Source organism: Diuraphis noxia, unplaced genomic scaffold (assembly GCF_037042655.1).
Source record: "Diuraphis noxia isolate RWA-SAM2 unplaced genomic scaffold, SU_Dnox_SAM2 contig0001, whole genome shotgun sequence".
NCBI classification, from domain to species: Eukaryota; Metazoa; Arthropoda; class Insecta; order Hemiptera; family Aphididae; genus Diuraphis; species Diuraphis noxia.
Genome location: NW_028301711.1, coordinates 59,651,332 through 59,665,325, shown reverse-complemented (window position 1 = coordinate 59,665,325; position 13,994 = coordinate 59,651,332). Strand labels below are relative to the sequence as shown.

Sequence of the window (13,994 nt, the reverse complement as noted above, 5' to 3'; positions counted from 1 at the left end):
TTATTGGACATAATGAATTTGTTTGTTTAAATAATAAAAAAAACAACTGGTTTTTAACAAATCAGAGTTTTTATTAATGTTTTAATAATTAAAATATATATTTTATAAATAGTATTATTTATTAAGAGTACACAATATACTTATAGCGTGTTAATATAGGTACAGTACACACACTGTACCAAATGTCGGTATCAATAGTAGAGGATACTGCACTTAAAATCAAATATTTAACCGGGTAAATTGGCTTTAAGTTCCAATACAATATTGTATACACCCTGTCGTGGAAGTAACACCAAAGAATTAAATTATTTATAATTATAAATCAATGGTCCACGTGGGGAATGATAAAAAAGGAGTTCCAATACTTTCGTATACACTCCTGTGTGGTATATAACCAAAATATAAATGTATAATGGTTCCACTTATTGTAAAAAAACGCAGGCTGATTGGATATCTATAGTAGTAGGGGGTTGTTGGTCGTATAGATCGCACAAAAACTGCTACCGCTGAAAAAAAAAAAAAAAAAAGAAATACTATTTATTAGTCATCATTATAACTAGTTAATTAAATCATATAATACTTTTAAAGCTATTCAACTGCTATTCAACAGAGCTAATCTTAGTGTTGATTACTTTAATATTATGATTGACCTATTATCAAACTTGAGGTTAAAAGTTATGCGAGTAGTATGTAAAACATTAATTTAAAAATTGTGACATATCGTAGAAAAATTTGAACATCATAAAAAACAGTATGTGTTTTTAACCTTAAGGTTTATAATAGGCCAAATCAGTGTAATATTAAGCTGCGCTGGCTGACGTGTTCTGAAAACAAATAACAATAATTAATAAACTTAATAAAATGTACAAGTTTTAAGCTTTTAAAATTATAAAATAGTCTTTAATCTTAAGTATAAACTTAGCTATTTCATCACAAGTAATAGGAGTAAAATAAATACTTTCAGAGATTTAACAACCCTTATTTAGATCCTTAAAATTTTCTTTAGTATAATTTTTATGTAAAATATTATCATAGATATTCTTGTCTACTGCAGAAAAGAAATCGTTTAAAATATTAGAAATAATTTTACTATCAAATATCTTAGGACCATCATTGTTTATTAATGAGTGTACTGTATTCTTGGAATTATTTGATGCATTATAAGTTACATATTTAATTGTTTCCCAAAGTTTTTTAACATTACCTTTATTATTATTTATTTTATTATGGTAATAAATATTTTTAGCTTTCTTAATCAAAATGTTAAGTAAATTCCTAAATTTGTTATATTTAGAAATTTGTGTCATATTATTTGGATTTTTATTTTTTTGACAATATATTTTTGTCTGATAGAAACAATGATTCCTTTTGTTATCCATGGTTTTAATTTATAGTTTTTAGAATTAAATCTTTTAGAATTTTTTTTGGTAGAACTAATTATACACAAATCAATTTTGTTAATAAAATTGGTGACATAATTATTAATGTAATTTTTATTTAACATACTATCCCAATTTAAATTATTAATACATAAATTTAGTGTATCATAATCAATAATTGGTAAAATTTTATTACTAATATTATAATTATCATACTGTAAAGAAGGATTATTAATTAAGTTAATAGATAAGGTTATATTAAAATGATCTGTAATTTATTGAAGAAAGAAAAACATAAGAATGAATATTAATTGGTAAAATTTTCCCAACGAAGAAATGATCTATGCACGAAGCAAAAGTATTTGATTGTCTCGTTACATTATTAATGCATGAATAAAAACCAAAACCAGCAGAAATATTTAAATAATTAATAATATTTAGATAATTACTTTTTAATATATCAATGTTAAAATCACCACAAATAATATGATTTTTAAGTTCAGAATTTTGTGTCAAATAATTATTTAATGAGAATAAAAAAGCATCAATATTGTCATCACTTGGGGATCTATAACACCCAGTAACAATGTACTCTGAACCATTAATATCAAAAATTACTTCATTAGACATGAGATTAGTACAAACATTTTAAACCGGATACCTATTCTTAATGAAAAGAGTAACACCAGCCGACTTATTATTTACACCGAGATAATTAAAGGATTGATAACCATTAATAATAAAATTCATTTTATTTAAAAGCCAAGCTACATATAGAACAATAATATCAAAATCAACTACTATATCGTCCTAAAGTGATCATGTGCAAAAAGTGACCAAGTGAAATAACATGTTTAAATGTCTTATTTTGTCCCTATTAATATACGAAAAAAGGTACTAAGTGATATCTTTATTAGCTTAGGAACCACTGAATACTTCATACTTCATACAAATACAAATTTGAAAAAATGTTCCCACCATTTATTAACTTTTTGAATGGAGAAAATTATAGAAATTGTAGCTTTGTAAGAGATTTATTTATTTGTTAATTACTTGAATATTGTTATGCGTGAAATTTTCAAGACCACTTCAGCACATTCTGATCAACTTAAGTCAGTCATCTCTTGTCTGTGTTGGAAGTATGGAATGAACACCTTATAATAAGCCTATAACAAATATAATATTATATTAACACCACAAAATATCTATATCGACTTGTAAATGTAACTGACACACACAACCAATTTTTTGTCTATAATATTATAAATACATTTTTTTTTAAATTTCAATAATACTTTTACATGCTTTTAACATGAACCATGACTATAAGGTATGCAAGTCTAGAAAAAAAATAATGTTTCATCTATAATATACACCATAATAATAGTAACAATAATGTTGAAAAATATAACTCACCCACAAGACATGAACCATTGGTTGGTACGGTACGCTATCATTTGATTATGTACCTATACAATTGCAGATTCATCGTGTCATTCACCAGTAAGTTCACCACGTCGTGTTTCATTCAACACAACTTAAAGGACCATCCAACTCAAAAAATCAATTATTATTTTATTACCACAATAAATAGAATAGAATCTAACTAAGATAATGATACTACTAAAATTCATTTGCGACTATTCGTTCGCTAGTTACGGTGGTTCTTGACATTGCGCGTGACGTCACGGATTCATTCGCCGTGGCGGCGGCCATATATAATACTCGGCAATATTTATCCATTTTTGGTTTAATGTAAAATAACTACTAATGAATTTATTTTTTTTTTTGAATGAACTAATCAAATGTATTTAAGAGTATCTCATAATCTTTCTATTCGTATCATTATTTCACATTTTGGTTTAATCTATTAGAAAAAAATGACACTTAAATCAATTATTTTACGAATTTACCATACATTCATTACAGTAAACGTGTGTAATATTGTTATGACGATCGTGACATCGTGTACTTACAGATTTTCGAAGCCTAAACTGGCTATTTTAGTTTTAACTTAACTTGAGCTAATATTAGAAGTGGGTGAGGGCTTGCATAATATTGTTATCTGACTATTCTTAGTTCTTACTTAAAATTTAATTGCGGACTGCGGCGGCGACATATGGGAGTATGGGGCTATATAATATTATATATGTATAAAGTGACCATATATTTTTTTAATCAAAACGGGACAAAAAAAAAAAAATCATAATTATTTGTTACAAATAAATATTTTTAATTTAATAATATTATTAGCAAATTTCTATGGTACTTACAATGTTTTTAAAGCACAAAAAAATTAAATTAACTTATTACACTTCCTAGGTAATTTTATTATTATTAACAAAATGTTTTCGTGTAATAATTACAAAATTAAATACTTGTATATTTTTCGTTTGAACAAATTTGTTGTAGTAAATCTGGCGATGACTTCAGGAACGAGTAAAATTCTGTACAAGACATTTTAAAGTTAACTTTTGTTAGTAACATTGCTTTTAAACTTGACACTTGTAGCTGTGTTTTTTCGGCCGTCCATAAATTGTTCATTAATGAAAAAATTCGTTCGACTGGTGCATTTGTAGCAGGCATGCAAAGAACATACTCAACAATTTTTTGAAAAATGGTGTGGTTTAAATTGTTGTCTCGGAAGTACTGAAACACTTCTATCCAACGATGCTCCGCATATTTATTCGAAGAATCTGAATTCCACTCTTCCACTTTTTTATCTGATACATACGATGAAATTAGTGTAAATTCATCAAATGCCTCAGTGTCCTGCTCAGAACCGATTAAACCTTTTTCAATTAGCACATCCATTGACTTCTGTACTTCTACCCACGTTAAGATTTTCCTCAAATCGACCCATTTAAATACCTGCAATTCAGACTGATTGTACGAAGTCCACTGCTGAAGGTATTCAGTAGTTGTCTTATAGAAATCCGAAGCAATTGATTTCACGTAGTCTTCTTGAACCTCTCCTTTTTTTTGCAAGTCAGAGAGTAATCGACGGACAGAATAAGGTAGAAATATAGAACTCAGTTTTTCTTCTAAATTTGCTCGTAACTCATTGATTACTTTGGCAGCTTCAATCGCTGAAATATTCTGACCTTCAATCCTTAATACTGCTGTATGAAAAGTTACCGACTGACTGTGTACGAAAAAAAGCCACAACTCGGAGGTAGGGCACTCGAAGAAATTTTTTAAAACTGTTGGACATTTTTTTATACTTAAGAAATACTTTTTCAGTGGTACATATAACTGCAAAACTCTTTCGATGGCCGGCATTAATGCGAGCCATCTGGTTTTACTATAGCCCAGTAATTTCTGGTACTCAGTTCCAGCTGCCTCGCAAAATTGTTTTAAGGCTTCCTCTCGCACCGTGTAAATGTAGAAAAACGAGTAAATTTTAACAATTATACATTCTATATCAAATGGCAAGCAATCTGTAGCACATTTTATAGCGTTGTGAATCACGTGGGCGACACATCCAATTCCTATTAATGATCTACCCGTAATTTGATGTAATTTTGCAAACACGTTATTCTTTCCTTTTCTTTCTGAACCGCCAAAGTTGCAATTCGTATTATCTCCGCAGAAAGCAACAATTTTGGATAAAATATTGTGTTCTCTCAGCACATCGGCAACGTAAGATACAATAATATCTGAGTTTTCGCCGAATAACTCTTTAAACTCCAAAATTTTGACTTGCACTCCGTCATATGGTAAAAAATATCGTACAAGAATAGGAAACATTTTTTGTGATCCGTGATTTGATGCATCAGTTGAAATAGATACCCAAGTAGCAGTAGTAAGGTGCTTTTTCAAATCGGATATTGCTTTCGGCGCAAATACGTTTTTTATTATTGCCTCTGTTTTTGTACGCGCGCATCTAAATTTCGAGTCAAAACACGATTGGATTAGTTTGGACGCACAATCATTTGATCGAAAGCTGTGATTTTCTTGAACGGTATGGTAAGCCCAAACTCCTTCTGCTGCTGCAATTTCAAGATCTTTAGAAGTTGGCGTGTTAACATTTTTGAAATATCTCTGCAAAGGATGGCTTGCTGCTGCAGCACGGTCAGCATTTTTATGTTTTTCAGATCTTAAATGTTGTTCTACATCACTCCCACCCCCGTGTGATACAGAAAATTGTGTCGAACATTTTTCACACAGTACATCAGATGGGCAAATGCCTCTTAATTTTATAAATGGATATTTCTCTTGGAGAGTTTTATTAAATATACACTTACGTTTCGGCATCTCGAATATATAAATGTACGAGAACACAGTACAACTTATTTAATAGTTATATTATTTAATATACTTATACGATTTAAAATAGGTACCACACAATATAATTATAAGCAAGAGCATCTAAAACAGTTGACGGTTACTATAATACTAATACTACTAATACTGTAACAGTGTAACAGTAACAATAAGGTCAATACTCATAGAAAATATTTTGGGAATTTTGTTTTAGTGCTGATATCACAGCGATTATATAATACATTAGATTAATTCGTGTTAATACGTCGCGACAGTAATTATTTTTATATTTTACCGTTGTCTCGTTATCTTATCTAGATGCCATTCACGGTCAATAACGTCAAACACACACCACACACGCACACATAAGAAATAAGATATAATAAAAACGATATTTCGTCAACGAACATTTATTTTCATTATTTTTTTTGTCTACTTTTTGAAAACGGGACATTTTAGTGTCCCCAAGATTTCCCAGGGGACAACGGGACACAGATTTAAAAAACGGGACTGTCCCGTTCAAAACGGGACGTATGGTCACCTTATAATATGTAGGCCATTATTTTATTAATATTAAACCAAAATATGATATAATTATACAAATAGAAAGATTATGAGATAATCTTAAATACATTTGATTAGTTCATTCGAAAAAAATAAGTTCATTAGCAGTTATTTTACATTAAACCAAAAATGGATAAATACTGCTGTGTATTATATATGGCCGCCGCCGCGGCGAATGAATCCGTGACGTCACGCGTAATGTCAAGAATCACGATAACTAGCGAACGAATAGTCACAAGCAAATTTAAGTGGTGTCATTTTTTTCGTTATAGTATGCACTATACTTTAAGCCAAAGAAAATTTTATGAGTTGGATGGTCCTTTAAAAATAAATTAAATACTTAGGTAAATGATTATCATCAGATCATCAAACAAGGTTATAATGTTATGAGTGTGAAAAAACGGAAACAATGTTTATATTCTAACAATAAAATCGCATGGCGCATAAGGCATAACCACCATGGCAGTATGGCACCATAGAAAAAGAAGTAATAACCACGGTTTGTAGTAGTCACAGATATATATAATAACTAGATAGCCGACTTCTTCTTATCAATGACGCTGGTAGCCATTTACAACTTGGGCAATGTTTACTAATCATTAAAAAGATAATAATTATAATATGATAATAAACATTAAACCAGTATACTAGTATACTTGTCTATGCATTAAACAACAATATTTATTATTTAATAGTTTCATAGCAACAACATTTAATAGTTTCGTGATTGTTGTGATACTTGTCTATGATTTTTGTGTAATAACTAATAATTAATAATTTAAGATGGTATGCTCATGCAGTGTACATTTGTGCACGAATCGGCATACAAAAAATGGAGTTAGAAAAATACACTTTTTCTCGTTAGTATTTTTACTGTATAATACTATAATATAATAACCTATGATAATTAACATTTTTAAAATTGTATTAAACAAAGGCTCAATATGTTGTTTACTGATGTTTTGTACCTACTATAAGACTAATTTAATATTATTAGATATTGTAGATATTTGTTTGTTTAATTTGTATTTTAAATAGATTTCCACTTAAAGATGCAGAAAGAAATGCGTTATGGATAAAAGCAGTAGGTCGGAAAGAATTTATCCCTTCTATACATAGTAAGGTGTGCAGTGATCATTTTGTTCAAACTGATTTTCAACAAAATGTTGGTGGTAACTACAAGTTGAAGCTTAACTCAAACGCTGTGCCTTCAATTTTTCCATCTTATTCTAAACATTCAGTGTCTCAATCAAAAATACCAAGACTAGGTTAATTAAAATAAATTGATAGTACCAAGAATTGTTCTTATTTTTAATTATAAATTTTATTATTTTATATAAATTTAGAAGGCATTGAACCTATTACACCACATTCGACTCCACTCTCAAATACAACTAACTTGTCCTCAAGTATCATCATACCACCAACTTGTAATAGTCCAGATTTATCAATAATGATTACACCAGAAAGATCCGTTGTTAACACTAGTTTTGAGCCATTATTAATAACACCATCAAAATCAACTTGTTCACGCCCATTATTTGTAGCTAGTCAAAAACAAAAAAAACATTCACCATCAAAATTTGAACTAAAACTCAAAATAAAACGGTTACAACAAAAGGTTAGAAGGCAAAATACTTCTTTAAATAATTTAAAGGATTTACTAAAAGATTTAAAAACAAAAAAAATTGCAGAAGAAATATTATTGGAGAAATTTGAAGGTACCAATTTGGAGTTGTTCAAAAACCTTGTAAAAAACAAAGAGCGTAAAGCTACTGGCCGTAGATACAGTAAGGCAATAAAAGAATTTTCTTTAACGCTTCATTATTATTAGCCAAAAGCTTATGAGTATGCAAGGTAAATATAGTTGCTTATAAAATGCTAATTAGTAATTAGTTATTACAAAAATATATTGTACAGCAAAATTACAATTTCCTTTTTAGCTATCACGGAGTATTCAGTATGAGTATGTGTTATTAAGTTTTTAAAAAACTTCAATGCTTATAACTAAGGCTTGGAATTTGGGGTTTGCTTTTTTTTTAATGATCATTCAAAATATAGTTTGTGATAAAAAATATTTGTTTCACAATACTAAGAGCTTTTTTTTGCTTACTCAACTCTTTTTTATGCGCTTAGTGCATATTATGTAATATTATAATTTTAAGAGCATATTTTACAAAATTATAAATACTAATTAAAAAAACATAATTCCTATTTAATAATACTGTTACATACTTGTGTTATAAGATTAATATCAACATTTTTATTGGGCAAGTCCCACTTCATAAATAAATAAATATCCAGTTTGTTTATTATTTTGATAACTAATAATTTTAAATAATTTTAGGTCGATCTTGATATTGCCAAATTGTAAATCAATTATGAACTGGACATCATCTGTCAATGGAGAACCAGGTATTTTTACTGAGGTTATGGAGGCTCTAAAAACTTTAAAAGCAGAAGATAAGCACTGTAATTTATGTATGGATGCCATGGCATTGCGAAAACAAATTTTGTGGAGCGATAAATTTAACAAATTCGTTAGATATTGTGATTTTGGAGGTGAGTTACAATTAGAAGGGTTGGATGTTCCTGCTACTGAAGCATTAGTTTTCATGTTGGTAAGTGTAAATGGGAGATGGAAATTACCAATTGCTTACATATTACAAAATAAAATAAGTGCAATTGCCCAAGCTGAGCTTGTTAAGACCGTATTGAACCATACTCATCAAGCTGGTATTACTGTTTGGGGAATCACTTGCGATGAAGCATACACAAATTCTGCGATGATGAAAATATTAGGTTGTGAAACAGGCAACAATTATAATGATATAAAATGTTGGTTTCCTCATCCTGTTAATAATGATAAAATATATTTCATTCCTGATGCTTGCCACAATCTCAAACTTGCCCGAAATACATTAGGGAATTGTAGAGTATTAAAATCAAATTCAGGCTTCATACGGTGGGAACACATTTCAAGTTTACATAATCTGCAGCAAGAAATACAATTAAAATTTGGAAATAAAATTTCTGGTTCACATATACAGTGGCACAATAATAAAATGAAGGTGAAGTATGCGGCACAAACCCTCAGTTCATCCACAGCCGATGCTTTAAATTTTTTTTAAAAATCAAAATATTTCTGAATTTATAAATTGTGGTGCTACCAAAGAATATTGCCGTATATTGCAGTATATTCTCCAAAAATTTTAAATCACCCATTCACATAAAAACCATTGACTCACTTGAAAAAAAAAATAGTACCTTTAATTACATATTTGTATACCCTTGAATTTGATAACAAACCATTAAGTAAAACCAACAAAAAAACATTTATAATAGGATTTGCTATGGCTGTTAAGTCACTTTTTAGTATTGCCAGATCTGTATTTGCAAATGATACATTAACAGGTTGACTGCCACAATCATTTTTGATACTTTTTACCCGGTGCCGTGTGTACACAATTGTGTACACTCCTTTACTTACAATTTTTCTTTGCGTGTACATTATATTGTACACGAGTTTTTTTTAAAAACAAATTTCGTGTACAGAAATGTGTACACGTCTGTACTGATTTAACATTGTAATTAAATATTGAGGCCCCTAGGACCAGTTTTGTCTACTCAGCGAAGATAGAAAATGGATATTTCTTATTTAAATCAAGTTTTTATTTTGACCTTTCGAATACGTTTTATTTGAAAAAAAATTCACAAAAGAATTACTTATATTATAAAAAATACTTAATAATTGAATCTTGCTTTATGGTTTACAAAAAAACATTCTGTACAAAAATGGTTTTCACAAGTAGTACACATTGTCTTCACTCTTTTTGTTTTTTTTCTAGCTACATTTGTTCCTATAAATAAACAAATATTTATTAATTCATAGAAAAGGAAATATTATAAAATGTTTTACCTTTTTCTTTAGAGATGATTTCATAACATCGTTTACACCTTCCAGTTTTTGATGTTTTTTCCAATAAATGTTCATTTATTTTTTGTGTTGGTACGTGTGTTGTAGTTTTATTCCTCAACAATCCTTGAATGACAGCTTCTCTAAATTCCACAAGTTTCATTCTATTTCCAGTTACACCAGTATACAATGATAGAGCATTGATCATAGATGTGTTACATATTATATCAAACATTATTTTTCTATACCATTTGAGAGATTTCCTTAGGCAAGAGTGATAAGAGCCCATTTGATCTGTCAAATCGATATACGATTTCCCTGTATTATAATCTGCAATAACTTTAGGTTTTTCAATTACGGTTCTTCTTTGGTTAACATTTATCATTAAATTTGTATGCATTGTGCTTAACATCAAAACATCACGTCGGTCTCTCCACTTCAGTACCATAATACCACGTCGATTTTGTTTTGAAATTACTCCTCCTCTAACTAGTTTTTTGGATATCACCTCTTTTGGATTCCGTTTTCGGTTGGATCTTAGCGTTCCCACTAAATGTGTTTGTCTATCAAGTAATTTTTCTGCAAGATCAATACTGGTGTACCAATTATCCGCGTATAAACACCTTCCACTGTCCAAGTAAGGCTGCATAAGTTCCATAACAACTTTACAAGATACAAGTTGCCCAGGAACAGCTTCTTTTCCGGCATATATTTTGTACTGTGATGTATAAAAGTCTCGAGTACATAGTTTAAAAATTTTTACTCCATAGCGATGTCTTTTATTGGCTATATATTGGCGGAAAGAAAGACGACCCAAAAATGGAACCATCGATTCATCAATACACAAGTTTTTTTCTGGTATTAGGGCATTGTTATACTTATCTACTAAGATGTCAACTAATGGCTGAATTTTGTATAGACGATTGTTTGGAGGTGCTTTGCTATTATCTGACACGTGGAGGACAGAAAGTATCAACTCAAACCTATTTCGTGACATGTATTTTGGGATTTCACACTTATATAAAAAATTATCAGATTTCCAGTAATGAGCAATACTTGGCTTTTTATTCAAACCCATCCACATTACTATTCCAAAAAAACATTTAAGTTCTTCTTTATCAATATTGGTCCATTTTGTTATTCTTGCACTACGACTATTTCCTTGTTTCTTCAATTTATCCTGAGCATATTTATTTGTTTCCACCACTAGGAGATTTATTACTTCGTCATCAAAAAATAGAGAAAAAAAATCAAAAGGGCTTAACGAAACCATAGTTTCTATAATGTCTGGGTTTATACCAACGTCATCATTATTTGGATTAAAAACTATATTTGAATTCATATTTGGTTGTTCAAAAATATCTATCCACTCACGTGTTACTTCATTTTCTTCTTCAGATCTATAGTTTTCTCCTTGATTGTCAATATCATCATTTTCCCAATTAGGATCGTCGTCTGTGTCGTCGAAAGATGAAAGCGAGCTATTTGAATTGGTATCACTCTCATCAAGTAAATCCGAAATTTGACACTGATTCTTTTTGAGGTAATATTGTATAAAATAAGCTACACTTTTTACAAACACCTAATACAAATTTATGAATTTGACACACACGACACACATCGAACTATACAAATGACACTGAACGACTGAACTGCTTTAAAGCATTACACAATAATATTATATTTTTGAAGTAGATAAGAAAATTGTATCGAATAAAATGAATTGTAAAAGTACAAAAATAGATTCTAACATAAATCAACACATATGAAAGCGATAGTGTGGTGGCAGACTATCGGTGCCGCGATAAAATAGAAATATAATAAAATAGAATAGTAAAATTTAAAAATACCTGTAGCAATGAATAATATATATATATACGAATTAAAACGAAATAATATTATTACGTAAGTTCTTCGTATTATTTTAGTTTATATATAAGTAAAATAATACCATTAATAATTATTCAACTGTATATTATAAGAATAATGTCTAGATATAATAAAGACTAAAAAATATAATAAAGCTTAACTATAATAAAGCTAAAGACGCCTATACAAATTGTCGACTATCCGTCGACCGCGGCATTTAACGTGTTGATGGTCTGGTAGGCCACGTATCTGACACAACATTATTTTTTAAAATATTAACTAAAAAAGGACTTGCAAGTAATAAACAAAAAAACAAAATTATAAAAAAAAGAAGTTTTTGCAAATTATCGTTTAAAATTTGTTGGACAGTATAAAAATATTTGCATATACAAGTATGGAGATTTGTTAGTGTACAAAAAAATGTACACGTGGCAGTCAACCTGTTAAAATTTTATTATATACTAACCTACAAGTTTTCTCAAGATCACCTGGAGTTATTATTTGGCCAAATAAGGCAAAGAGGCAGGTCAAACAATAATCCCAATGTTGTACAATTTAAAACAGCCATGAAACAGCTTTTATTAAAAAATGCCATAAAGTGTAAAAATAATGGTAACTGTAACACTTTTGATGATGACGCAATATGTAATATATTTGATTTTAAATGGAATACAAAAAGAGTTGAATTCACTGATGAAGATGAAAATTCTGATGTTTATGATTTGGATATTTCAGATAGATTACAACAGCTTAATAATTTACATCCAAATTTACAAAATGCTAAAGAAAACATTTTATATTATATTTTAGGATATGTTGTAAGGAAAGTCAGTAGAACATTAGATTGTCAATCATGTAAAGATAGCCTATTAAAAAAAAACACAGATCACAATTATAATTCATTTTCTCACTCTAAATTTGTAAATTTAAAAAACAATGGAGGTTTAATTTCAGGGTCATTGAGTAGTTTTAAAATAATAATGGAGGTAGAAAAGTTGCTATTAATTTTAACTAACAATTTAAAAACCCTTAATATTTCTAAGTTAGATGAAAAAATTATACATTACTGTAATAATAAATTTTCTCTAGATCAAACTATATTTAAAGAATTAGATTGCACTAATATAAGTATTTTAGAAAGACCACATAAAATGATATTAATTACTTTACTTACAAAAAAGTACCTTAGTGTTAGGCTTAAATCATTGGGAAAAACAATTTCAAATACTTTTGCAGTTAGTAAACGTCATAAACTGACAAAATTGATTTTATTTTCTAACCAGTAATTAACTTTTGTAATTATTAAAATATACTTATATTTAATTATGTTTAATTGTGTATATTTTTCACTGTCAATACATTTAATGTACACTATGGTTCTTCTTCCTCGCCTCTATCCATCACTTCTTTTTGAGTTGAACTTGACTGGTTATGAGTTTATGACCATCCATTAATAATGAATAGGTAAGTATACTACAGTAATATATAGATCTAGCTATATGGCTGATATATATCTTGTAATAATATTAAGTTTGTATACTATATACTAATAAAAATATACTAAAATATACTAATATATAATAAATAAGTTCATGAAAAAATAATTATATTGTTATGAATAATGGAAGGTAGGTGCTGGTATTGGTATATTAAGAAATATTATGTTTATGTACAACGATACATGATATCGAAACGATTAATAAATGATAAGAATTTGTAAACTTTGCCCAAGTGACAAATGGCGTTGGGCATCATAGTTCAATAATGTTGTTGTGTATTAAGTCGGCTATCTAGTTATTATATATATCTGTGGTAGTAGTAAAGTTTTTGGGTTATCTAGTTAGCAGTGGTTAGCGTAAGACCGTGGTGATATCAATTATTTCTCTCGGAGAATAAAGAAAAGTTGAGAATCTTTATCATGGACAAAAAAATATCATACAGTCTGATCAATCGATGAGACTGAGAAAAAAATAGATAATAGAAGAATGGAAGGTCCATAG

The 13,994-nt window shown here is 29.0% G+C and overlaps 1 pseudogene; it reads left to right on the top strand.

The window, feature by feature from the left end:
• The first annotated feature begins 6,992 nt into the window (after nucleotides 1-6,992).
• LOC149061066 (THAP domain-containing protein 1-like) lies at nucleotides 6,993-13,117 on the top strand (annotated as a pseudogene).
• The last annotated feature ends 877 nt before the right edge of the window (nucleotides 13,118-13,994 follow it).